At 43.7% G+C, this 23,967-nt stretch overlaps 1 long non-coding RNA gene across 2 annotated transcripts; it reads left to right on the forward strand.

Annotated features, from left to right (window-relative positions):
• The first annotated feature begins 529 nt into the window (after positions 1–529).
• LOC141741800 (uncharacterized) lies at positions 530–23,728 on the forward strand. 2 transcript variants are annotated; one of them, XR_012586478.1, is made up of 3 exons: positions 530–1,342; positions 12,029–12,182; positions 21,474–23,728. It is a non-coding gene; the product is annotated as an uncharacterized LOC141741800 (long non-coding RNA). The 2 variants fall into 2 exon arrangements; XR_012586479.1 differs by having other exon boundaries at positions 22,831–23,544.
• The last annotated feature ends 239 nt before the right edge of the window (positions 23,729–23,967 follow it).

The following is a 23,967-nucleotide window of genomic DNA, read 5'->3' on the forward strand; positions in this document are numbered from 1 at the left end:
TGAGGCTCTGTATAATTAGGTCAGTGTCATAGCTAAAGGGAGGAGGAGCCAGTTCCTAAGGATGCTAAGGAACCTTAGGAACACCGAACTTTTAAATTGTAAAGCTTTTATCTGCGGTTGAACTGAGAGTTACCTCCATCTGATGTTAAGGGAGACCTGTTCGATGTCTGAAGTTTTTTTTCCGAGGGGATCTGTACGTGACAAAAGAGTGATTTGGTATTGCCTGCTTACTCAGAGCAAACCAAAAGTTACGCAGATGTAGAAGCGACTGCCCGAGTGGAAGAGGTGGTGGGCAGAGGGTGAGCCTCCCTGACACGGAAAGAGCAGTTAGCTGCAGCGGAGCTTCAACAGTCGCGTTTGTACATTTTTGCATATGCATCACAGGCTCCCGGGAAGGGTGACTCTCCGAAACGGAGTTGTAATTATTTGTTTTGGAAATTAAGTTATGTGTTAAAGAACACACGCGCCTTGGGACTTCTAGCTCTAACAGCTACTTAGATTTCAGTAAAGCGAGTGAATAAATGAACCGAGTGAAACTGAGAAGAAAGCTTCTGACTCACATCCTCTCTCTCCTGACTGTAATAAGAAATGTCTTGAAAGCAAAATGTACCATTTCATGTTATCAATAAACTCCCCGTAGAGTTTATGATAGAGTCATTTACCTCTGTCTGAATGCTAAGGAGGGGTCGGGGACAGAAAAGCACTCTTATTTTTTTGAGACATTTCAGAAACTTGGTTGTGGCGCAGCTCGGAATGAAACTGCACTGAAATAAAACAAAGTGCAACCCGAGAGAGCATAATTGATAGCTGGGTGACTAGGGAACTAATTTGGCAGGCTGGAGACCCAGACAAAAATCCCCAAACTACCTGCCAAGCCTTTGTCTTGAAATTCATACCTTTTGGCCGAAAGTTATGATTTTTGAAAGCAGCTTTTTTTTTTTTTTTTTATTTTTCAGCAAAGGTATTTTAACCAGCTCGCCAGCACGCTAAATCCACCTCTTCTCATTCTCCACTTGACTTCCTCCAGTGTTTTGGGTTGCAATGCCAGAATGGCAGTAATCAATAGCCCAGAAAATTGTAGTATTACGTGTCCCCGTAATGGCTGGGATGGTGGTATCTGTGTTAGCTTCTTATCCGGCTGTGATGATGCCTACTGATTGGAAAAGAGGGGCACCTGCAACAAAGCGCCTCTGAAATTATCCTCCCAAGGTGTGCGCGAGGCAGCTGGGAACCTTGTGATAACAAGCAAGTCAGTCTTCACTTTCTCATTGTCTTCATTCCAACCGGCGGGCGAGGAGGACTTGGCAGAGGAGCTCTCCTGCATTTGGCTCTAGGAAAGGGGGTAAGGGAGACTGGGTTCTTCTTTTGTGTTGGGAAACTGATACTCCGCAGCGTCTGAGGGATTTTTAGTCCCACCTACTTCTTCAGTGAGATGGAAAATATTGAAATGCGATTACATGGAAATTATATTGAAACGTGACTACAATGTGATGCGCATAAGTATTGTGTTGACTGTGGCTTCTGTTATTGGGTTTTGCCTGTATTGCCAAATTTATGTGAGCATACGAACAGCAACAAATACGCAGAGAAGGCTATTGAGGCGATTCTTGGTGGAGCAGCGTTATGGCACTTAGTACCGTGGGCTTGTAGGGGTCAAACTGGGCCTACGAGTGAAATGAGCATGTATCATTCAAGGGATTCTTTGTTCTTCCTCTGCTCTTGTTTCCCTCTGGTTTAATGGGTGATCAGGAGGCTTTTCTAAGCAATTTCTTAATGGGAAGAGAGCTAGAAACCTGTTTGTTTTTTTCCTGTCTATATTGCTTTGAGAAGCCATTTATGGTGGTTGAGTGAGTTGGTTAAACGGTAGAAGACCTAACAGTTACTCTCCTCTGTCAAGTACTTTCCAAAGGTTTGGGAAAGCAGCTTGGTAGGAATGTGGGGCTTTATTTCTCTGCCTCTGTGTTTTTTTCTGGAGGAGGTGGGGGCAATCAGTGTAAACCCAGGCCAACGCTCTGGGCTTCTCTTAGTACCAGAGATGGAAGATGCATTTGTTCTCCCTGAGCGGTCCTCTCCAAAGCGTGCGCGTTTTCCTATCCCCAATAAGGCCAAGTCTCTTCTAGAGCTTACAATGGATGCCTGTGGGCTGAGGACATGATGCAAAGTGTGATGTCACCAGGGCAACCTTCCTAGGGCTAGAATGAAATTCTGGTGAGATCAGATTAAATCATGTGTCTTGCTCTCAATAAAGCACGTTTTCTTTCCCCCAAGTTTGTCTCTGGAGATGACAATGAATTCCTTTGATAGAGACAAATGAAGATGGAGCAAATTCTGTTATTTCGTAGGAGCTGTTTTTTCTTCACTTTTTTCTTATCTGCAGGAGTCCCTCCCATGTACGCTGCTCTCGTTACATACACAGCTCTGCACCGAGCATAGTTAAGACATAGCGTTTTAAAGCCTGGAACTGGTGTTTCTTCTCTTCAACAGGGTGTTAACAGAAGGTTACAATTATACATACATTTTAATATGTAACTCTCTATTGTAAACAATTCACTCTTAATATGTCTGGCCTTTGTTTGCTGTAAAGTTATACATTATATTTGGATTAATGATTCACTTGGCTGTATAGTAATTTCTCTCTATAGGTACAATCTCACTCCAGTCATCCTAGATTATTTTTTAACATAATCTAATTTTAAAAGAAGAAAAGCCACCTCCCTGTTTATAAAAAGTATTATTTGTTCCTGGCTTTCATACATATATTTGGAGGAAAGAAATGAATGATACTGAATAATGACTAGCACTCAGTCTCCCTAACCACAAATTACGCGCCTCTATTTGCAATTTATTCTAAATGCTCATTGTTGTTGGGGTTTGTTTTGTTTTTTTTTTTTTTAAAACGTTTTCTCTGTGCGTTCTCTCATCTCACCGTGCAGATCCATGTTCATAACTCTGTTGCATCCGTACTCAGGAACACAGGTGCCTGAGCTGGATTGTGGGATGTGAGCTCACGTAAAGGCAGGAGGGGCGGCCAGGCGCTTCTGTGGTTGCTGCAAGATTGGGTTTAGACTCATAAACTCGTGGGTGGAGAAAGACAAAGACCGACTATTGCACCACCCCAGCACGACCGAGTCCGTACAGGAGTGGGGGCGTGTGAGTATCTGCTGTTGGTATTGGAGCAAAACAGAAATAGGGAGGAATTATTCCTGTGCTGCCTCAGGATGGAAGAGCTTCCTCCCTCTTCTCCCTTGGGATGTGTCCTTGAGATATGATCTAGCTCAGTGAGGGAGGTACACGTAATCTTGTCTATATATAACAAATATTTCTGTAGCATAAATGCAGACACCTATCTGAATAAAATCCCTCTTACGACGAGTTTATTATGCAGCAACGTAGGAGAGGAATCTTTGGATGGAAATGCTGGAAAATACTGCTCTTCCCATCGGAGGAAAGCTTTTGTTCTAAGTGCTCTGGATGCCGTATTATGGTAATGAGAGGAAAGGACTGTAGGGGGTTATCCCACTCAATACGTGCTATGTGTGTTTCCATTGATGTTTAAGGAATGCTATAAAGGCAGTGCTCTCGGTGTCACCACAGAGGCAGCAAAGAAATGGGGATAAACCATCTCTGATCATAGTACCTCGCCATTTTTGACATTGGTGACAGTGAAATGGTATTAAAACAGCTGAAGTATCTTGCTGGGGATCCAGAGACAGGAGTTTGGGACACAAAATAGGTTTTTGTTGCTTACTCAAGGAAGCGTGTGTTTGTAACCCTTAGGTTTTTCTTTCATGGGCCATAGAAATAAGCGTGCCTTAATACGCCAGCTCACTGGACATCCCTGTGTTGGGTCGTCTAGACAGACGATCCTGAATAGCTTCACGTCTTCATGTGTCTACATTCATGGCTTCTTGATCTGTGGCGTAACTGCTCCAGAGAAGGTACGAGGGTAGTGCCAGGAAAGGGAGCAGCACCAGGCAAAATCCTGTCTCCACTGAAATTGAGGGCAGCATTCCTCAGATAACGGCTCCCACCTGCCCTCTTCCCCCAGGAAATGATGTTGTGAACTATGAAATAAATCAGTTCTGCTTAATGGCGTTCTCTGCTCAACCAGAGATCTAATAGCTGTACGATCAGCAGCAATCCTATACAAATGTTTAATCTATTACAAAGAGGAAAATGCAGCGCTCTCTTTTTAGACAATACAAAAGATCCTTTCTTCAATGTCTCATGTTAATGCTTTATGTAGAGGTTTTGCGTAAGTATTAAGGAACATCAATACATGCTTCACATATGGCCACCAATCTATTTTCTGTTCTTTCTAGACAAGATAAGTAACACTTCCCAATTCTAGCCTTTCAGAAGTTTGCAGGTCCAACCTAGTATTATGAAATGGAGAGGGCTGTTCTGTTTTACCCAGAAGTAATGTACAGTATTCTGAAGTCCAAAGCCAAGTTAGCTGATGGCATGGAAATGGTAGGGAATACATTTCGTTAATGATCATCACCGGCTCCAGAGTTAAGCAAGCCCAGCATGGAAAGGCTCCAGGCAGCTCTGAAAACCATAAGAGGAGTTTGCTAGCTTGGGAAATACAAGCATGAGAGTTTATGGGACTGAGATGACCTTTCGTATGAGCACAGCGTGGTTAAGAGATGAGTGTGCAGGATCTGGGTTGACTTAATCTTACATCTGCCTTCTCTGCTGAGGAACACCAACCTACTGTACATAACATCAGCCCTGGCCTGATACTGCCACAGCTCAAGCTGGAAAGCCGAGGTTTCAGCTTATTCGTGACTCTTCTATGTGGATGAGAGGCATGTTAAGACAGTACTTAGAGTCCGAAAGCCAGGGAAAATGAGCCCATATAGCTAAAGACCTGCAGCTCACAGAGAGGAGAGCTGAATGCATGCAGGAGTGCTCAAGCTGAAGATAAGTGTGTGGGGAAATATATTGCAGAATCAATGACTTCAAAGAGACCCAGGGCAGAGAGGTGACTTCAGCACAGCCACAGCGACGTGGAAAGAAATGGTAGATGCAGCTTCCTTTTGTGCTAAACTGAGACAGTTTCCTTCCCCCCTGAGAATTTTCAAAACACAGTGAAAGTTTCCCATTCCAAAGCAAAGAAAAAAATGTTGGAAACCAAATTCAGAGCTTTGTTCTTTTAACATCTTAATATATCAACTACATATAAAAAAAACCAAAAAAACAAAAAAAAAAACCAAACCCAAACCCTTTCAGGATTTGTTTTCAGTGGAAAAATGGGCGTGCTGGCTATGGCCGTGATGGGGAGTGGGAAACCAGCAGCACTAACCCGGCTCCTTCCCCCACCTGGCGGCTTCAGGGAGAGCAAGGTGGTGCTTTGCACTTCTGAAAATGGAGACGCTTAGTTGAGAGGGCTGAATAAACAAGTTTACCTGCATCTGTACCTTGAGTTCCTCCCTCTAAGCCCCGTGCACGTTCTTAACACTGCTTGTCGTAGCCCCAGCAGACAAAATGAATTGCAATTACTCCTCAAAGAGGTTTCTCTCCTCTAGTTGATGCTCTGTTAGGCAGCAGGGCCTAACAGCCTGACTCCTCGCCATGTTGCTCCGATATTACACTTTATTATAGTCAGTTGGACCCAGTGGTCTCAGGAATTGGAGTAACGTAACAAAATTATTTCATCCCTGGATGTGAAATTCCTTTGCATTCCCTTATGCTACGGTCAACTGAGTTGTTACCTTCAAACAAGTGTATTTTCCAGTCTAGTTGTTTCCACTTTTTGAAGACATCCCAAAATCCTCTGGGGTTGGTTTTTGTGTTTTTTGGTTTTTTTTTTTTTTTTTTTTTGGCTTTCAGATGTGTCTATTGAAATTGAGAACGTGTCAAAATTATCTCCGGAGGTGGGAACCCTAAAGTATTCATTTCCTGAAAAGTTCAGCTTTGCTAATCGCAATCAGATGCTAGCCAACGTAACAGGTCCTCCCTGGGCTCGTAACAGCCTTCTCAGAAATCTAACTTCCCATCTCCTACGATAACATTATCTTGATAGTGGCTTTGAGTCATTTTTGTGGATATTTACATGGTGCCTACTGACTTTCCTCCTGCCTTTAAGGGCCTCGTCCGAAGTCCAGTGAGACATTTTCCACTGCCTTCAAAAAGAGTGAGATAAGGCACTTCAAAAGATCATTCATTTAGGGAAAAATATGTTCTCTCTGCAAGTACTTACATGCTGCTGGGTTTGCATCTTTGCTAAAGGGGTTGCAGGCTCTGTAGTGCGCGTGTGAGTCATGCTGGTGAATCAGAGTTCTCCCTGGTTTTCAAACTGTGGTTTTCTTTGTAATGAAGCATACATGGTATTTTCGCAGCCAAAGCCCTACCATCACATCACTTTCACAGACACTTTAGTACATTCTAAAGGGGGAAGCTATCCACAGGCTTAAGTATCCCATGCAAATAAAAGGGGCAGTACTAGAATGGTACGCATCTTTTTTTTTCATTTCCAAATTGGATCTTTTTAAAGATGCAACACGAGTTTCTTGCAATAGTTTCAAAATACAGGAACAGTTAAGCTGCTAGGTATTTTGGGCAGGAGTTGGGCATTTCTATCAACTAAGTTACCTTCTGTAAATCTAACCTTTACGGGGGGAAAAAATGCACCCATTTTCCCAGGGAGTAACTCACTGCTACTCTGCGATGGATGTTGAATTCAACAAAAAGCATAGGATATACAGCATGGTGCTAATTACCTGGTATTTTGCTCTTCTGTCTTCATCCTTCTCTTTACAGTATTAATCCTCTAGACGTTTCTGCTGTGGAAATAGTCTTGAAACCATGAAAACAAATGCCATTTAGGATGTTGGGCTCAGGTCCCTGGCTAGTGTAAATCAGCCCTGACTGTATTTATATTGCTATCTGTCACCTGGAAATCCAGGCTGTTGCCATCTTCCTTGTCCTTACACAAGATGATCTGGGACCTGGTCCCAGAGGAAAAGTGAACCCTGCCCCCCCACCCCGGCATTTCCTGCGATAGTGCCCCCCCCCAACAACTCATGCAGTGGTGGGAGATGAACTAGATGTACCTCTAGATTCTTTCCTTGATAGACATTGTGATACACCAAGTTGTTTGCAACACAAAATTAGTTCATGCCAGATTAAAAAAAAAAAAAAAAAAAAAAGCCGATCGCCTTAATCGTTAGCAAGAAAAAGAGAACAGAAATAGAGGAGAGAAAGATCTGAAAAGATTTTGGAACAACAGTTTTTTAGGGTGTTTGATTTACTATTCAAGTGTGTGCAGCTGCTGCTTGGGGGGAAAAAGGCACCATGCCAAGAAGGAGAGACAAGGGTGGAACAGCGACAAGAGAGGAGAAGACTGTATGCAGGCTGGGCTATTGAACACACATGGAAAAAGGTCCCCTCGTTCCTCCCTCCATAAAAAAAGTTGTCTGCCTCAGAGTCCCACCAGCTCGCAGATATGCCACTTAAGCATCACTGGTGCCCTGCGCTGATGGCAGGACCAGAATCCACCCTGCATTCCTCCAGTCCGGTTTCCCTCAGAGGCAACGTTAGCTGCACGACAAGCTCCTGTATTGGTAGCATCTCTCTTGCGCTCTCTCTCTCGCATCTTTCAAACAATCAGCTCGAGTGGGAGATATATAATTATCCATTTTAGTGAAGTGACAGCAGTCAACACGGCTTGTCCGGCGCAATTCAGGCGCTCGGCATGGCAGTAGTGCCATTACATGGGAAGGCATAAAGCTTCAGTGCGTGACGCCTGATGGGAACGGTCCAGGTAGGGATGAGAAACGCTTGCCAAAACTGATCACAGCAGCCGCTTCCTTACTTTTCAACATGGTGAAGGATGTCTCCCTTTGGACCCGGAGATTTGTCATCATTCAAGCACTGCTATACTTGTACAGACGCAGATTGACTCGGTCTTAATAGCATTGATCGTCTCGCTCAGGTGACAGTCCTATAATACAGCGGTTTATTCTGCCGCTCCCACCACTGTGCAGCTAGCATTTTTCTCTGCTTCCTTTGATGTTATTTTTGTTGTTCCAGTCTCCTTGGCTTTGCTCACGTTTTGCGCCGCCGGAAGGTTTCAGCAACGCTCCGCTCTTGCTCTGAGATACAAGGGCACGGGCTGATCCTTGGGCGATGGGGCCGGGTGCCTTTCTATCAGTGAAGGGGGGTTTCGCCCCCATTTTCACGTGCTCCACGCTGAGCAGCGCTCAGCGGGAGACAGGAACTGGGTTTGCGTTACTGGTTTGGGTTCCTCTGTTTATGTGAATCTCACTTTTGCTGATTAATGGCTGCACATGATACAAGAGCGGCTTCAAATTTCTCTTTGAAGCGTGGCTCTAGAAATACTGCCAGATGATATTTCTTCCCAGGAAAATTATTCCTTTTCCATGGAAAATGGGAATGGTTTGTTGGTTGCAAAAGACCATAATATGGTACAATTTGTCATTTTATTTACAAACACAGCCTTTTATTCCAGTAAGAGGTGAATACACTCTTCAAACATTGGACTGTTCAAAGTTACCATAAACTGAGCTGGCACAGCCTTCCCAAGTGACCAGTTCAAACAATTCACCAAACCAGCTATTGAATTCTGTAACGAGGGCTCTGGACGCAACATCTGCTTTTGCCTAGGCTCTGCCGGTCACAGCTTTCTGATCTTCCAGCACTCGCTTGGGAACAGGCTTTGGATGAGCTGAAACTACTTCAGTCTGATTTAACAAGCTACTTTTTTTTTTTTTTTTTTTTTCCTCCGTGTGGTTTAGTCACAATTTCTCTTACCTATTAGGAAACGTAATGTTTTAAGAAGACGTTTATTTAATTCCTATTCCTACCGGATTTTTGAGATTTGATTTCTCATGCTCAGTGGCCATGACAAACATGCTATAGCCCAGTGCGAGAAGAATTATTTGAATGCAGATTGACATGAAGGAAAATTTTCAGAGGAGCTTATGTGACTAAGGTGTACAAATCCCATTGACTTTGAAGATTTTACCTAATATCTTTCTAATGATCTTAAGAGTCCAGTTGTCTGGTTTACTAATTATGAAGCCAATTTTCAAAAGCGCCTGTCAGACTTTTGCAAATGGGACTTAAATTCTTAAGGCACTAAAGAACTGCAGCATTGTATGTTAGTGGGAGCCTTAGTTTCCACTGAACTGAGAAATAAATCAAGGTGATTAACAGGCAGGTAAACTGAGGCACTGTGGTAGGACCTTGATTTCACCCAGCAGCCTGCTTCAGGTGCTGTTGGTGAGTGGCAAGGTGGTGTCCGTGGGCACACAATCCAAAATGAGTGGCCTATCGTACATCCTACTTCCATCCAGACCACTCTGCTACACTCTCATTTTATTCTTTCTCATGATTTATTTGTTTGTTTATTTGTTTAATTTGCTGTGTACCATTTAAACTCAATTTCTTGCCTATGATAATGTTACCATGTTATAATTTTTCTGCGGACCTCACTCAGAACTTTAAGCTTTTCTTTATCATCGTACTAGCGGCCCTGGGAGATGCTCTTGAGCTTTTGTTCTAGCCTCACTTCCTTTTGAAGACCACTGTTCCATGTCACGTTGGTTAGCATTTGGAAATTTTACAGATTTTCATCCAGAATATTTTTTATTTCATTTCATCCTCTGTCCTCCTTTTCTTGGGTGACTCCCTTTTCTCCAAAGTCATGCAAATTAAAATCCCACTTTGTCATTTGCGGAGTATAGCAGTGTCAACGGTTAAATACGCCCTGGAATCAAATCTCTTGAGACCTTTACCCGCTAACATTGTTCCTGCAGAGACCTCTCAAATTTGTTGAGAGACTCATACCAATGCTGGATTAGATGCAGTTGTCAGCTGACACCTTCGCCCCAGGCAAAATATCCCTATGGCCCCAAATTCCTTCTCACGGTAATGCTTTTGAAGAAGTTTGACAATAGATGTTTTAAAGCAAGGTAGCTTTTTTCCCCCCTGTTTAAAAAAAAAATGTGTGGGTACGCATCCGCCTTGTAATCAATTTGTGGTCATTTGGCTGTCTATGACAGAGCAATTCAGTCGGTCTGATTGATCTCCTGATTTTAGACAACCAACGTGATAATAAAGGGCCAGTATCTTTGTGAGGCTGGGAGTTTTCTATTTGGGATTCAGAAAAGAAAGAGTCCGACTAATTCAAATTTTGGTTTTGGATTTCATTTTCCTTCCCTTCCCGGTGTGACACGTTTTTTTTTTTTTCAATCTGTGTAGATAGTACACCAGACTGAAGGTGAATTTTGATCCCCATTTTAGTGTTTCAATCAGAAGCACAGGCCGCTGTTCATTATTTTATGTAGATGAACGTGGATATCTTCCTACCTACCACCACCCTTCCTGACGTAAGTTCCTGGTATTTACACACACGGTTTCCTGGGGTCACAATTGCCTTCCTCAGAAGTTGCACATCTTCCTTTTTTAAATGCTTACAGGTGATCACAGACAACGGAACCCTCTTTGCAAATTCACTGAATTCTGGGAAATGAACCCATCACCAGTATAGCCTTCTCCTTTTCTCTAGAATTGATATCAAATTCATCAGAACAATCCAAACACTGATTAAGACAAAGTATTAGTTGATTTTGGTTGAGTCATCTTTTGTTTTCCTCCTTTTCCTATCCGGTATCTCAATCTCATAATTACTTTTGAATGTCACACATGGTACCACAACGGAAACACTGTTTAAAATAAAACATGACCAATTATTTGCTTATTTACTACTAAATGAACATCGTCAAATTGAAACGTTATTTTCCACATGTAGTAAAGCTGGTGGGAAAGAAAAGTAAGGGAAATGGTCCAATCTCCTTTTCTGCAGGGATTTCTGAAAAGAAATCATCGCAAATGACTTGAAATATGCATTTTTTCCAAAGAAAGACAGGAGCACATTCCATGAGGCAGGGAGGATTTTGAAGGCAGCAGAGTGTATGCGGTATCAGAGCTGAGTACGTCCTTCCAACTGCGATTTCGAACTGGTTTACCAGTTCTTTGGTTTGGAACTAGCTTACCACCTTGATCTTCACGTTCAAAGGTTTTCTGCAAAGACTTTGGTTTCTGCAGGCTTTGGAGCAGCCCCACAGTAACCCAGTTCTTTATGTCAAGCATGTGGGAAATATTTGGCCTAAATTGGTTTACTGGTTCACCGCAGGGAGGAAGAGGATTGTTGAAATGTAGGTATCCCCCTGCAAGATTTTGGATGCAGCTGCAGCTTAAAAATAAAGAAAACACCCATAAATCTTGCAAGTTACTGAATTTTTTTAATCACGGTCACACAGATCCATACTGGGAGCTATGAGAAGCCCCAACTGGTGCGATCCCCGCTGGATTCAGATGAAATTCCCAAATAAACCTAGTCCCAAGGGATCACCTTGTAAAGAGTGAATTGTTAAAATGCTTAACTATCCAGACTGAGCGAGCAGGTCTGTCCAGCTTTCCTTTGGACAGCCATGAAGCCATAAAGCATTCCCCAATGGTTTCCAGGGGCAGGCAAAATTGCAGTGGGCCTTGTTGACATGCTTCAGTGCGTCTCAGCTCACCCCATAGCCCTTGTTTTAGGGAACATGATGTTGTTAAAGACAGTTTAACAGCATAGAAGTAAACCCTACATTAAACCAGCTAGCAGCCACGTACGCCTACTTCACCGCCACTCGGCTGTACAACCTTCCCTACGTAATGGGCATCGTTCTCTGTGCAGGAAAATCCTTCCCATAAATGCTGTTAATCTCATTCTAACCATACTTCTGTAAATACAATGACATGGCCGATGGTCCCACTGAGACCACATTTCCCAATAATGAGGGAAATGGTATTTACAGGAAGGACTTAAATATTTCTTTTGTACTGGAGCATGCATTTTTGTACGTAGTATGCGAACCCCCTAATACAACTATGACTAATGTACCCATCTAATTAAATTTTTACAGCATTCCAGCATGTCAGTGTCAAATGTTTGCCTCCAGTTACCCTCCTCGTAACACTGTCAAATAAACTTTTGCTTTTTTTTTTAATTTAGTGTCTGCCTCCCTCCTTCCACACCATGTGAAATCTAGGCAGCAGCATCATCTTCACGAAGACAGGAAAACTGCCTCCTGCTTCCTCTTGTCCCAGCAGTGACCCTGAGCTTTAACTTGCCATTTCGGATCTGCTCTTCTGCACGAGGATCCCAGGTACTGTTACTCAATGCAAGGATTAGAATTTGGAGTTAGAAGACGATATATGCAAATAAAAGGAAACAAACCACGTATAAAACTTCATTTGGTTCGTTTGCGGTTTTCCCTGCAGAAAAGCGAGGCTTCCCCACTGACCAGATAGCTGCTTGGAAACAATTCGGGGAAAGATAAAACAGGAAAACAACAAGCTTAAGGCTGGTTACTGTTAGGACATCAAAGCCAGGTGAAAAGGTCCGTAAGGCACCTCTAGGTTATATCCTTCTCAATAACAAAAAGGTTTATGTTTGGGGATAAAGTGGGATTACTCCCCCAAATCAGGCATCACCAGAAAAATAAAGACATTGTTTAGTTCACTCTGTTTAATCATCCCTTTACAACGCAGGCAGGTCATCGTGCAATCTCCCCGAATCCCCAGGTAAGCACTAAGTTGTTGCCTTTAATTAGTCTGCAAGTTACAGTTTAAATGCAGTGGCCTGACATCTCAATTAGGTATGCAAGATAAGAGCCCAATAAATGATTTCTTAAGTCTAATATTCTACAGTGAGGCCTTCTGGAGTACCGACACAATGGGTATTCTTCTCGCCGTGCAGCAGATGCAAACAGGGGCATTCAGAGTGCGCTGTCGTAAAGGGGCACCGCATACTGCTTTAATCCCGGAGTTTAAATGCTTGCTATTTGAACAGGTTCTAGAAAATAACCCTTCATTAATATCATTAGGAGCAGACTGGGGCCAAGCCCATTAGCTGCCTAGTAGCTCTAGATATGGTTGAATCTGCATGACAATAAAACGTTGTTTTGGGGAGTTTATCAATCAACTGCAAATGAGCATTTCAGTTTGAAAAGTTTCTCCGGCAGCAGATTTTCACCAATGAGTAAACCAAGATGAAATCCAGGACTTGTGGTGGTGCCAGTTCTCCCCTCCTCACGGGGAATATCACAGACCAGGGTTTGACACAAACCTGAGCTCCGTGCCCCGGGGTTTGCGTTTCGTTTTTAGAGAATTTGGGACACTTATTTCTCTTGAAAATTGTTGAGTTTTTGCTACTTACAATAACCACCAAGCAATATCAAAGGCATTTGTAAGTATGATGGGGCTTTTCATAGAAGCAACTGGGCAAAATATAATCCAAGAAATTATTACAAACAAGTCAGGCTTGTTCTGAGGAGGCTGAAGTCTTTTTTCACTTGGACCACAAAACAAGCTTTAGGTTATGTCAAAAGAGATTAAGAGGCAATAACGCAGCTCCTAAAATCAGGGTTCTGTATAATCTTGAATTTGGTGCTTAGGTTGCCAGGTAAAGTGTCTGCAAACTGTTCAGTGCCCAGGAACGGGATTCATAGAGGTGGGGACAGTCAGCAGGGGACTGCCTATGCGGTCTTAGAGGGAACGCCAAGGGAAGGCGTGGGCTTTTTAAAGAGTTAAATCTCTTCCTCCGGACCAAACAGAGAGCTTTCCTTTTTTTAAAAATTCATGGGTTTGGATCTTCCATGAACATTGGAACGCGGAATCTCCCAGAAGTGGAGAAAGGAGAACTCTTCTCAGCCCGTAATGGGGCTGGAGGGACCAGGCTGGGCAAGGCAGGATGCTGAGAGCACCGCTTCCCTCCTGTCCTCTGCCTGAAGGCATTCAAACCCACATCTCTTACCTCACTCTGCTCAGCTTCCTCCCCACGCGAGGACCATTTACCGCCCTCCCCATGGAAAGTGCCCCCCTTCATACGGAGCACCTGCAGAGAGAAGGAAACCCGTGCCAGGACCCCAGCAGATTTTAGGTTGCTTCAATTTAAGGAGGGGGAAGCACAGAGCATCTTAAACCAGTGCATGAAAAACCCAAATGCTATCTACAGTTCAACATTTGGTGATTAAGTCCTTTGGAGAGCGTACCCGAATTGCCGTGTCAGTGGGTAAGCAGTAAGCTGGTTCGAACAAACAAGTGCATTTCAGCAGGGGCTTACTCATAAAAATTTTCATATCTCATTAACTAGTTGATTCTGCAAACCTCCCCCACCCCTTAATTTTTTTCCCCCATCTCTTTCCCTTGGCATGCTTCCTATTTCTCACAGCAGCAGCTGCGCACAGTTGAATAGTAAATCAAACACCCTAAAAACTGTTGTTTTAATACAATGTCTAAGATTTCCCAATTCTCTTTTCCCCCCTTATTTTTCTTGATAACCATTCTGGCTCATCTTTGTCTGGTAGTAAAATAACTAAATCTGGTAGCAAAAGCCTGACCTGTATTTTTATTTTTTGTAGAAATTAGTGGGTAGGTTAGTAAGTGAAAAGCAAGTAATCCACAAGCAGTTTAGATAAGTGGATATTACAGGCTTGTGTTGTTAATTGGTATTAAATACATTTTTTAAATTACATTTCAGTAGCAAATGACTTTTCTCATCAGACTCTCTTGTGGCAGAGCTATTTCTTTCTTCATCGTGGTTAAAAGTCTTTGGAGAAATCAGTGTACGCATCCCCCGCAGCCTTCATTTCATCCTCTCCCTGGGCCGTGCCATCTGGCAGTGTCATCTTTCTCTGAGTCTTCGGGTGCCTCTGTTGGCCTGAAAAACCTTCTGAAAGCAGGTTGAGTTCACCACGTCTTAAGAGACGTCCTCTCTAGGACAAAAGTACCTTCATGGGTTCCCGAAGGTGTTTGGAGGCTTCCCAGCCCATGGTGCAGCTTCAGAGGTGGCTTCCTGGCTCGAGAAAGGCTGAATGAATCCCCACCGGCAAGGCTGCAGCTCTTTGAAGCAGATAGCTTGCAGTAATCAAGAGCACAATCTGCTGAAGAAGTTATTGAACTTTTGTTATCTCTGTACAGCTTGGTTTGTCTAGTGTGGGACGCGCAACTTCGGGGTTAGTGTTCACATCTCTGATTACACACAGCGCTAAGGGTTTGGGTTTTTTTCTGGTTTGTTTTTAATCTGGGCTGTGCAGTGGAACCAGCCAATGGTAAATCCATCTCGGAGAAATGCTGTCTGTTATGAGTTAGGAGGAAAACTGTTTTGATTACGCTTGCGACGTGCCAACTGCAGATGCAGTGCCAGTGACACCCTACTAGTGCGGTGATACTGCGCGCGGGGGAGAATGTCCTTCCCTTCACGAACAGTCTTTGTGTGCCCTTCTCCTGTGAGAGGGGGGCTGTGGACACCGCCGGAGGCAGGGGCAGAGCGTGGGGCAGGGGTGTACACGCAGCAATCGCATCACGTTCGGCAAGCAGCCTTTTCTAATAAGCCTCCAAGAGCAGCGGCAAAATCCCCGTGTTGCTGTCAGTGCAGCTGGGCAAATAACATGGCCTTTGTGACACGCTCGCTGACAAAAGCCAGGAAATTCAAAGATAAGGCCAAGACCACATCCTTGACTCCAGCCATTCAGAGAGAGAAGAAAAAAAAAAAAAAAAAAAAAAAGCAAAAATGTTGATGACAAGCCTGAGAGAGGAAACACCAGCCCTAGCAGTGGGTCCTCGCAGATTCTGAGGATGTCCCTCAGAGCTGGGCAGGGAGGAGATAGCCACGGCCACAGGGAGCGCAGCGCTGTGGCTGTTAGTTGTCTGCTCACTCCTGTAAGATGTCTCCGGTGGGAACAGAAGGAGGTGCCCAGTACCCACTGGAAGCCAAAATCTTCAGCATAGTCCACACTGCAATTCTGTATGCCCTGGCTGAAGCTGGGAACCCTTATGAAGGGCTGGAGAGGCTCTAGGACCAAGAGAAGATGTGGAAGTGTAACGTAACCTCCTGGCTGCCCACTTCTCTCTTTTCGTAGAAAGGCATCTGGGGAAATCACTACTGCTACCTCTCTTCGTGCTCCTGCTCCCTTTTTGTGGGACATTATGCTTTTTGTGGCTTTTGGTCTTTTGAAGTTAAGTTTGTTATACAGTCTTGGTGAGTGCTTTGTGGCTTGTGGCGGTGTGTAGGCGAAGAAAAAGGACAGGGCTGTGCCGAAGGCAGTTTGGTCTCTGTTGGTAGAACCGGCTGTTAAAATCAAAGCCAGTTTCCTAAACCATCTTTAAAAACCACTCCAGCAAGCTCTGCTCCCTGCTGCTCGATGTCCCTGTCTTCTCGAAGCCACACCACCCATGCTTGTCTTGGCAGATGGCTCGCTCTCCTCCTCCTTTGCCTACTGAAGTCGTAATTCCAAAGCCTCCACCCATGGTCCCATGCCTTGCACCAGTTTCTGCTGGTCTGGCAGCACGGCCAGCAAAAGATCAGGGTCGGGAAAGGTCTGCAGACCTTTCTGGGCTAAATATCTGTTATGTGGGACTGGACTGACTGACCGACCTGAAGTACATGTGTTAACAGCATACGGTACTGCAGCCAACATTAATGATTTGTGGACAGGCCATAGTATTTCAACTAACCAGATTAATACCTCATCTGGTAAACAAATTCTGTGTAGCAGTACAAGTTGCAGGCTGTCCCCAGAAGACCATAACAACCGCTCTACAGCCATGACCATCTAACTAGCAAATAAATATTTGGGCACGCAGGCTCATTTGAAAATGTGGATTATTTCCTGAGAGGCTGTGATGGCTCCTCTAGGTAAACACTAGCTCAGGGCACTCTCTATAAAGCAGTTTTTTGACCTGGTGGACCTTGGCTGGCAGGCAGGCATGTGTGCCCGGGCAGCGAGCCGGCGGGCTGGGCTTCGCTGGGAGGACAGCAAGCCCCAGGCTGGGGGAAACGTCTCGTTTCATCAAATAACGTGTCTTCCCCTTCCCGCCTGGCTCCTCGCTTCTTCTCCATTTCTCTTCAGAGAAGATAAAGGTACTTTTCCAAGCAAGGAACTAACGACATGAGTATTTAAAAAGCTTTAAAAAATGCTTTAGAGTTTCAAGTTAGAGTTTGTCAAATGAAGCTTTAAGAAATAGTATATCGGGGGTCCTTTTCCAAGGATGTTAAATTTTGCTTTTGCATTTAAGGGTTGTGTTTCAGCGGACAACTGCCTTCTCCTTCGCCCCTTGCGGGACACCTCCATATTGGCTCTGGAAGGCTCTTTCCCTGCGCTCCGACATTTTGTCAGTCGAGTTGCTCCAAAGGACTTTTCCAAGGCAGAGGGAAAAGTTCCGGAAATAGGTTAAGCATTACGCTCCCATTAAAAAGATTGATTTGGTATTGAAGTTAGGGAACCGGATAAGCTCAGAGGAATACGAGCAAGATACGGAGCTCTGGCTCCCTTAGTGGTGGCTCCCTCAGTTAGGGCTTCGGTGGCTCGTACCCTAATCCCCGCAGGCTGTCTGGTGACTACACTGACATCAGCTGGCTTCGGTCCAGGGCACGGGGAGGTGTCCGTATCGGAGGATTCTCCACCAAAACAGACTCCTTTCTGCTGAAATACCCCTTGAAGCCGAGATCAGAGCCCCTGGCAAACGGCTGAGCACTGTCCTTGTTTCTGTCTGTCCTTAGAGGAATAATCTTCATGCCACAAGCACAGAAGAAAAATGTAACCCCTGAAACCCGAAGTTGGGTTTGTTGGGACAGGTGATATTCAGAGATCCTCGGTATTCTGCACGGTCAGCACAAATTGGATTTGCGACTCTGAAAATTAAGGCACTCGATTTGTGTCACTAAACACTGAGATTTAGGGCTTTGCTTTAAAAAGAGGTTTCAAAGATACCCAGAAAAGGACAAGCCTGTTTTAGATGATGTTAAGTCCTAACTGCCCTTCTGTGGTTTTGAAAGATCTTCCCCACTCTCCCTAAATTTGAAAACATTGTCTTCAAGTGCTGTCAAGCTAGAGCTCCTCAGTAATGCTAGAATTCACTTGAAAGAATGTGTTTAAAAATGAATACGCTCAAAGATTATGCACGGATTCATATGCATGGATTCAAAGACATTGTCTCATAGACAACAACGGCAGCACATTGAATCTCATATTGAGGAATCATTTCACAGTGCTTTACTGTAGGTTTTAGTCCTATCTCTTTGCATCTTTATCAGAAGCCCATATATGTCATCATTCATCTCTCTCTCCCCGAAACAACAGAATTCCAGAATTTGCTTGCTGAAAAGTGTTGAGGTAAACTTTTTTTTTTTTTTAAAGTGATCCCTCTGGCTCTAGAAGAAGGGACCTGCGTGGGGGTTTGCCCTTTGAGGGAGGTGAAGGGTGCAGCTGGAGTTCAAAACCATCCAGATTTGGGTTTTATCTCGTTCTCCCCGGGCCTACAAAAGCACAAGAAATCAGGTGAATTAATCTGTCGTGGAGTGGCGGGGGGGGAGGACACGCTTTGCCACAGACACCAGATACACAGTTGTGCTCAGGATGTTTTTTGCTATGAGAATTTACACTCTGCAGGGAAGGGGAAACAGCGGGAGGAGGGCCAGCTCTCGTCAAAAAACTCAAGTCTTTGCAGATCTCCCCTGCATCCCCGCATGGAAAGGGTTCTTGGGGAGATTTTTAGAAAATCAACAGCAAGAGTCTCTTCTTCCCAGCAGTATTTCTTGATGATGACAGAGCCCCTCTTTCCCTTCCCCCCTTGCTATCAGCTGGCTAATCTGCCTGCACATTCTGACACACAGCTGCGAGAGATGAAAACTGTACTGTTGATAGATGAAACTTTGGATAAGATTACATGGTTTTGAATATCTTGATGACATATTTGTCTGAAAAGTCTTTTAGAGGACAGCCTAATATAAATGCACGGAAATGTTTCTAATGACTAGCATTTGTCTACGTACTTGGTTTGGAAGATTAACATTCACGTGTTCTTCGACTGTCATTTGCATTTGTATGTGGAGGCAAACTTTTCAATAATCACTTCTTCATGCCGAGAAGAGTTAACAATTTATTCAAAATACACAAGGCCAAATTAGTCCCTTCTGTAAGGCTGGGAGCTCTGGTGGAGTTGCACCAGCAGTGGATTTGGCTTCCCTGCGCCCTGCAGCAGCCGCGGCTGCGTGCCCGGGAGACGGCACGCACTGACCTTGCTTGTGGTAAGGACGAAAATCCCCCCGTTAGAAAGACAGAACACGCTACAGAGCAAAATGGGGGCGGGGGAGAAAACCCAACCATCCAAGGTCAGGTCAATCACACCTTTCCTCTGTTTTGCTGTGCTGAACTCCGGGTTGTCTTCTGTTTTGCACTGACAGATGAATGCAGTGAGACTTATTGTAGTGGTTTTATTCTTATTTTCACAACACCCAGTAGTGTGGTTGGACCTCCAGAGGCCCATTGTTCAGCTCGGGGGAGGGCACCTTATTTTGACAAGTATTGCCACTACCAGTAAGAGTGTGGCTCCTGGGTGCTTTTGAGTCCTGCCCTGGCCTAAAGTTTTCTGAATTGTAGGATTTCGGGTGCCTCGGTCATGTTAGACAATTAGCCTTCAAAAAGTCTTGAAGAAAAGAAGCTTCCATTCCTAATGTATGGAATTACTTCTGGAAACCTGGCCCCATTCAGGCCACAGCCGGGATGTATCTCTATTTGTTCACCTCAGTTTTGCCCTGACGCAACAAATGTTGATGGAGGAACTTCTTTACTGAGGGTCCGAAAGGGGCTTTGGTGGACCACACATTGACGTGGACCTTTACATTGTCCACTAATCATGCAAAAAATAGCTAGAGCTCGTCTGTGCTGCAGTAATGTGAAGTCTCCGCCCTCCTCCTTCCTGCAGGCAGCATAAAATTAAGATACTCCTCAAATCTGGCTCCTAGATGATACATTCCAGATGTCTGGGCTAAAAAAATGTAACTCAACACTATAGAGCTGCGCTTCTGAGATGGTGGGGTGTCCTCCCCAAGTGCGTGCAGGAAAGGGGGCTGTGGGGAGCCACTCCATTCACAACACCGGACAGGGCTCAGCACAGCTGGGAGAGGAGGCGGCACGTGGGAAGGGGAGTTGCAGGGCTGAATATTTTATGAAACATGGTTGGGGTGAGGAAAGACAAACACTTGCAGAGACTGGTGGAGCCATGCATCCCCGAGGGCTTTGGCCAGTTGCTTAAACATAAGTGAACCCTTCGATCTGCCTTTAGTGAGCTCAAACCAACTCCACGAAATCAGCAGGTACCGTCGTGCACCACGAGCCTTGTTTGTGTACTGATGCTGTGGCAGATACGGTCCTTTGGTTACGGGAGAAGACTCTCGCCTTGGTGTTTGTTGCTGGCTGCTGTTCTGAGCTGTGCGCAGGTTGTGCAAACCCTTAAGGAGGATGCTGCACCCTCCACTGACTGGGGAAAGGCGGGAAGAAAACCTCTCAAGACCATCCTCTGCGTGAGGAGAGTGGTGAGGAGGACGGCAATGCACATCCCAATGGGCTGTTCGTCTGTCCTCTTCTTTAACACGCACTAGTGCGTCATTTTCCAATCACCTAGTCTTACTACTGTGAGACTTCTGGTTACAGATGAGGTATTTTAGCACAGAAGAGTTATTTAGAGATAAACTTCCCTTAATACTTGAAAATATCACAGTTACCTGGTTGCTTCCTCTTGAATACTGCACGTGCTTCTTAAAAGCCTTCTGGGTTGAGGGTGTCTTTGTCTGGCAGTGCTGTGCAATCACAGATACATTTTGATTTTTGCTGCTTCTTCACATACCACCGTGTCTCTGTAGACATGCACTGACACTCTTTCCCCTTTCGGAATATGTTGACATCTTGATGTCTTCTCCATCGACTCACACTGACACGGTGTTAGGGACTTTGTGATGACACTGCAGCCCACGTTAGTGAATGGTGAAATAGCCCTGTCACAAACTATATTATGAAATATCAAAACTGTTTAAAAATGTAGTTTTCCACACACAAAAAAAAAAAAAAGGAAAAAATTCCTGAGGGCCTTGAGCTTACCTTGAGGACGGATCTGCTCAGTTCTATGTGAATATGGATACTTAAGTAGAGTGTTTAACCTATGACAAATAGAAAGAAGGGTTTAATGCCTATACATTATCAAAATTCACAGTAGCTAGGAATGATGTTCTTGACTTGTGCATGCATCTTATGATATTTGTCCAACACAGGCACTTTAAAACTCTGGTTGAACTGATATTTGATACTAAATGTTTTGGGTTTTTTCTTGATATGAAGCGTAATAACCAAACTTGAACTGGCCAAAACCTGGGTGGTTTTTTTTTTTTTTCAGTTATGAATACTCTTTATGATAAATACGGAATCAAGTCTTCCTCCTTTCAGAAATGGTGGCATAAATTACTCCAGTGCACCCAGTTAATTTCTTCTGAAAATGACTCCAGTACACATTATTAATTTCTGCTGAAAATGACTTTGATGCTTGACAGGGTTTTGTCAGAGTTTATTAATGAAGACCTCACCGTGTATGGCAACAATTGGTTTCTCTGTTTCTTTTGACAGTTATGAGAATCTGAAATAGGTCAGGTGAAGATGGGTGAGATTACCCAGACTTTCCTTCTTTGCAACTCTTTTTAACCATTGAAAACTGCAACCAGTATGACAGAAGCCTGAAGAAAATAATAGCTCTAAAAGAGGTGCAGCTGTTACAGAGGATTTTTCCCATTAATATTCAGGACCGTCATTGGATCTGGGATGAGATAACTTGGACAAATCAACAAGTTAAGACAAATAGTTTTGATTTCTTTGTTTGTTTATGGAAAAAAACACACATTTGCTTAAGAATGTTGGAGAGGTGATTTTTGTCTCTTAATCCAAAAAGTGATTAATAGTAGGGCAGGCAGACATGCAGTTGGAATTTGACCACGCAGGACAGAGTTCATGAGACAAATTCAACCCTAGTTTAAATGCTACATGGTCTAATGAGCCTCAGTATCTAGTTATTTTCTCAAATGTCTGCCTCACAGACACCTCAGATCTGGAATCGGAAAATCCAGCTGTGCTCTTGCTGCTTCTCACAACACAGTGTAATTAGAACGCGCTGATAACTCTGTTGATGCATGAGAGATAAAAATCCATTCTACCTCATGCTGGTGGTAAAAACGTGGTTTCATCAGGAAAGAGAGCAGATATGAATTAAAAACACACAGAAGACGACAGTATCATTTTCACCAACACACTTCTCTGACACCACCACCGTCAGCACGTGTTGTACGCTGCCGCTTGATGCCTCGCACGGCATCCGTCTCGGCCATGATTCAGGACACCGCTGAGAATAGAAAGAAGTGTCCGCAGCCCTGGAAACCCTCATGTCAAGAAACCATCTCCCCAGTGGCTCCTGCGGCAGAGGTCTTCATGAAGAGCTTCTGCTGCTCCAGAGTCAAGCCTTTCATGGAGCTGATTTTTCTTGTTCATCCCGGGACAAACTCGTCACACGGCTTTTTTATGAGCAGGGGACATGACATTTAGTCGGTTTTTCCATGCTAAGAATTTCATGTTACCTATTGTTAAAGACGACTGAAATAGGTTATGTACACATCAAAATGAGTGAACTTTTACCTTTCCTATTGCAAGTTATCCGTGACATCCTTGGAAATCATTGACTTCTCAGCTATTGACATTGTTGGGGGAAGGGGAAAAAGGTTCATCTTGCAAGAAATGCTGACTCAGAGATTTCTCAAGAAAATCTACTTTCTTAGCTGAAGAAGAAAGATTCATTATTTGCCCATCTTGGCGAAATCTAATTGTGATATTTATATTCTGTATTAATTTGATTCGGTAAAGATTTCCAACGTAGGCAAAGAAGCCAATCGTAATAATTTGTTCTGAAGCTTTTATTACTATTGTGTTTTGAATGCAGGTATTAAAACAGCAGTGGAGCAGCAGATGCTATCCCTTGCATATTGCTAAAGATGCTACCTATGCAATTCCTAAAAGCACGAGCCCTTCTGATGGGAGGAAGCAGCAAAACTCCCCTTGACTTCAGCTGGGTATGGATTTCATCTAGTACATACGGGGCGGCGTTACTTGCTAAGGAACAGTTAAAGTCATTTGCAAGGTTTACAGTAGCTTGGACTTCTCCTTTATACTTTGTACTTTACAAAATAGAGTCACATCCCATATATAAAAGTGACTGCTTTGCATTAAAGACAAGTTTTCCTTTTCAGTTGAACGAACCTGCTTAAAAAGAGGAGCCGGTTTGTACCAGTAGCTGTGGCTATGTTTTTTCTACACTTTCAAATACTCATTACAATTCCTACTTATTTTATAGCAATATGACACAATAAACATTTCTTTTCTGATTAAGGGATTGAAGGAGAACTGAATTATAAACAGTATTAATAGAAGAGGGAATTTCTATCCTGTGCTCTGTGGGCCTGAGTTTATATGACCTTAAACAATCAGTCTGAAGAAGTCACATCAGCTGCTGTACACGTTCCACATTACTGAGGAATTAAATTAAGCAGCTTTAATATCTGTGAAATGGCAGAGGCCTGAAAGAGAATCGTTCCAATTTATGGACTTTGTATCTGATTTACTAGTGCATGTCTAGCAATTTCGGAGCCACCAATTGCTTTAAGACCACCTCCAAAGTGTTTTTATCACTTACAGTAAATGTGATAGCATAATGTTTTAATTAAACATTTAAAGTGCATCAAACAAATTTTATTGATGCTGCCAGAAAAAAAAAAGGAGAAGGGAAAAAAGAAGAAATTCTGCTATTTGCAAAATAACCTGATCTACGCACCATGTTGTGACCCCGGTAAGATTGCTCTTAAACATTTCAGCTGGTGTCTATAAATTAACAAAAAGCTTCCCCTCCCCTCCAGTTCCCTCGTTTTCCATCCCCAGCCTCCAAATCGTACTTTGTGCATAAAAACGTGGTAAGAGCTTGTTGAAAGCTATTCAGCTATAATATCAAATGGTTGTGAACACTGCATTTATTTTTGCTCCTTGAACACAGGCCTGATATTGAAATGATATAAAAGTCCCAGCA

Source organism: Larus michahellis, chromosome 4 (genome assembly GCF_964199755.1).
Source record: "Larus michahellis chromosome 4, bLarMic1.1, whole genome shotgun sequence".
NCBI classification, from domain to species: domain Eukaryota; kingdom Metazoa; phylum Chordata; class Aves; order Charadriiformes; family Laridae; genus Larus; species Larus michahellis.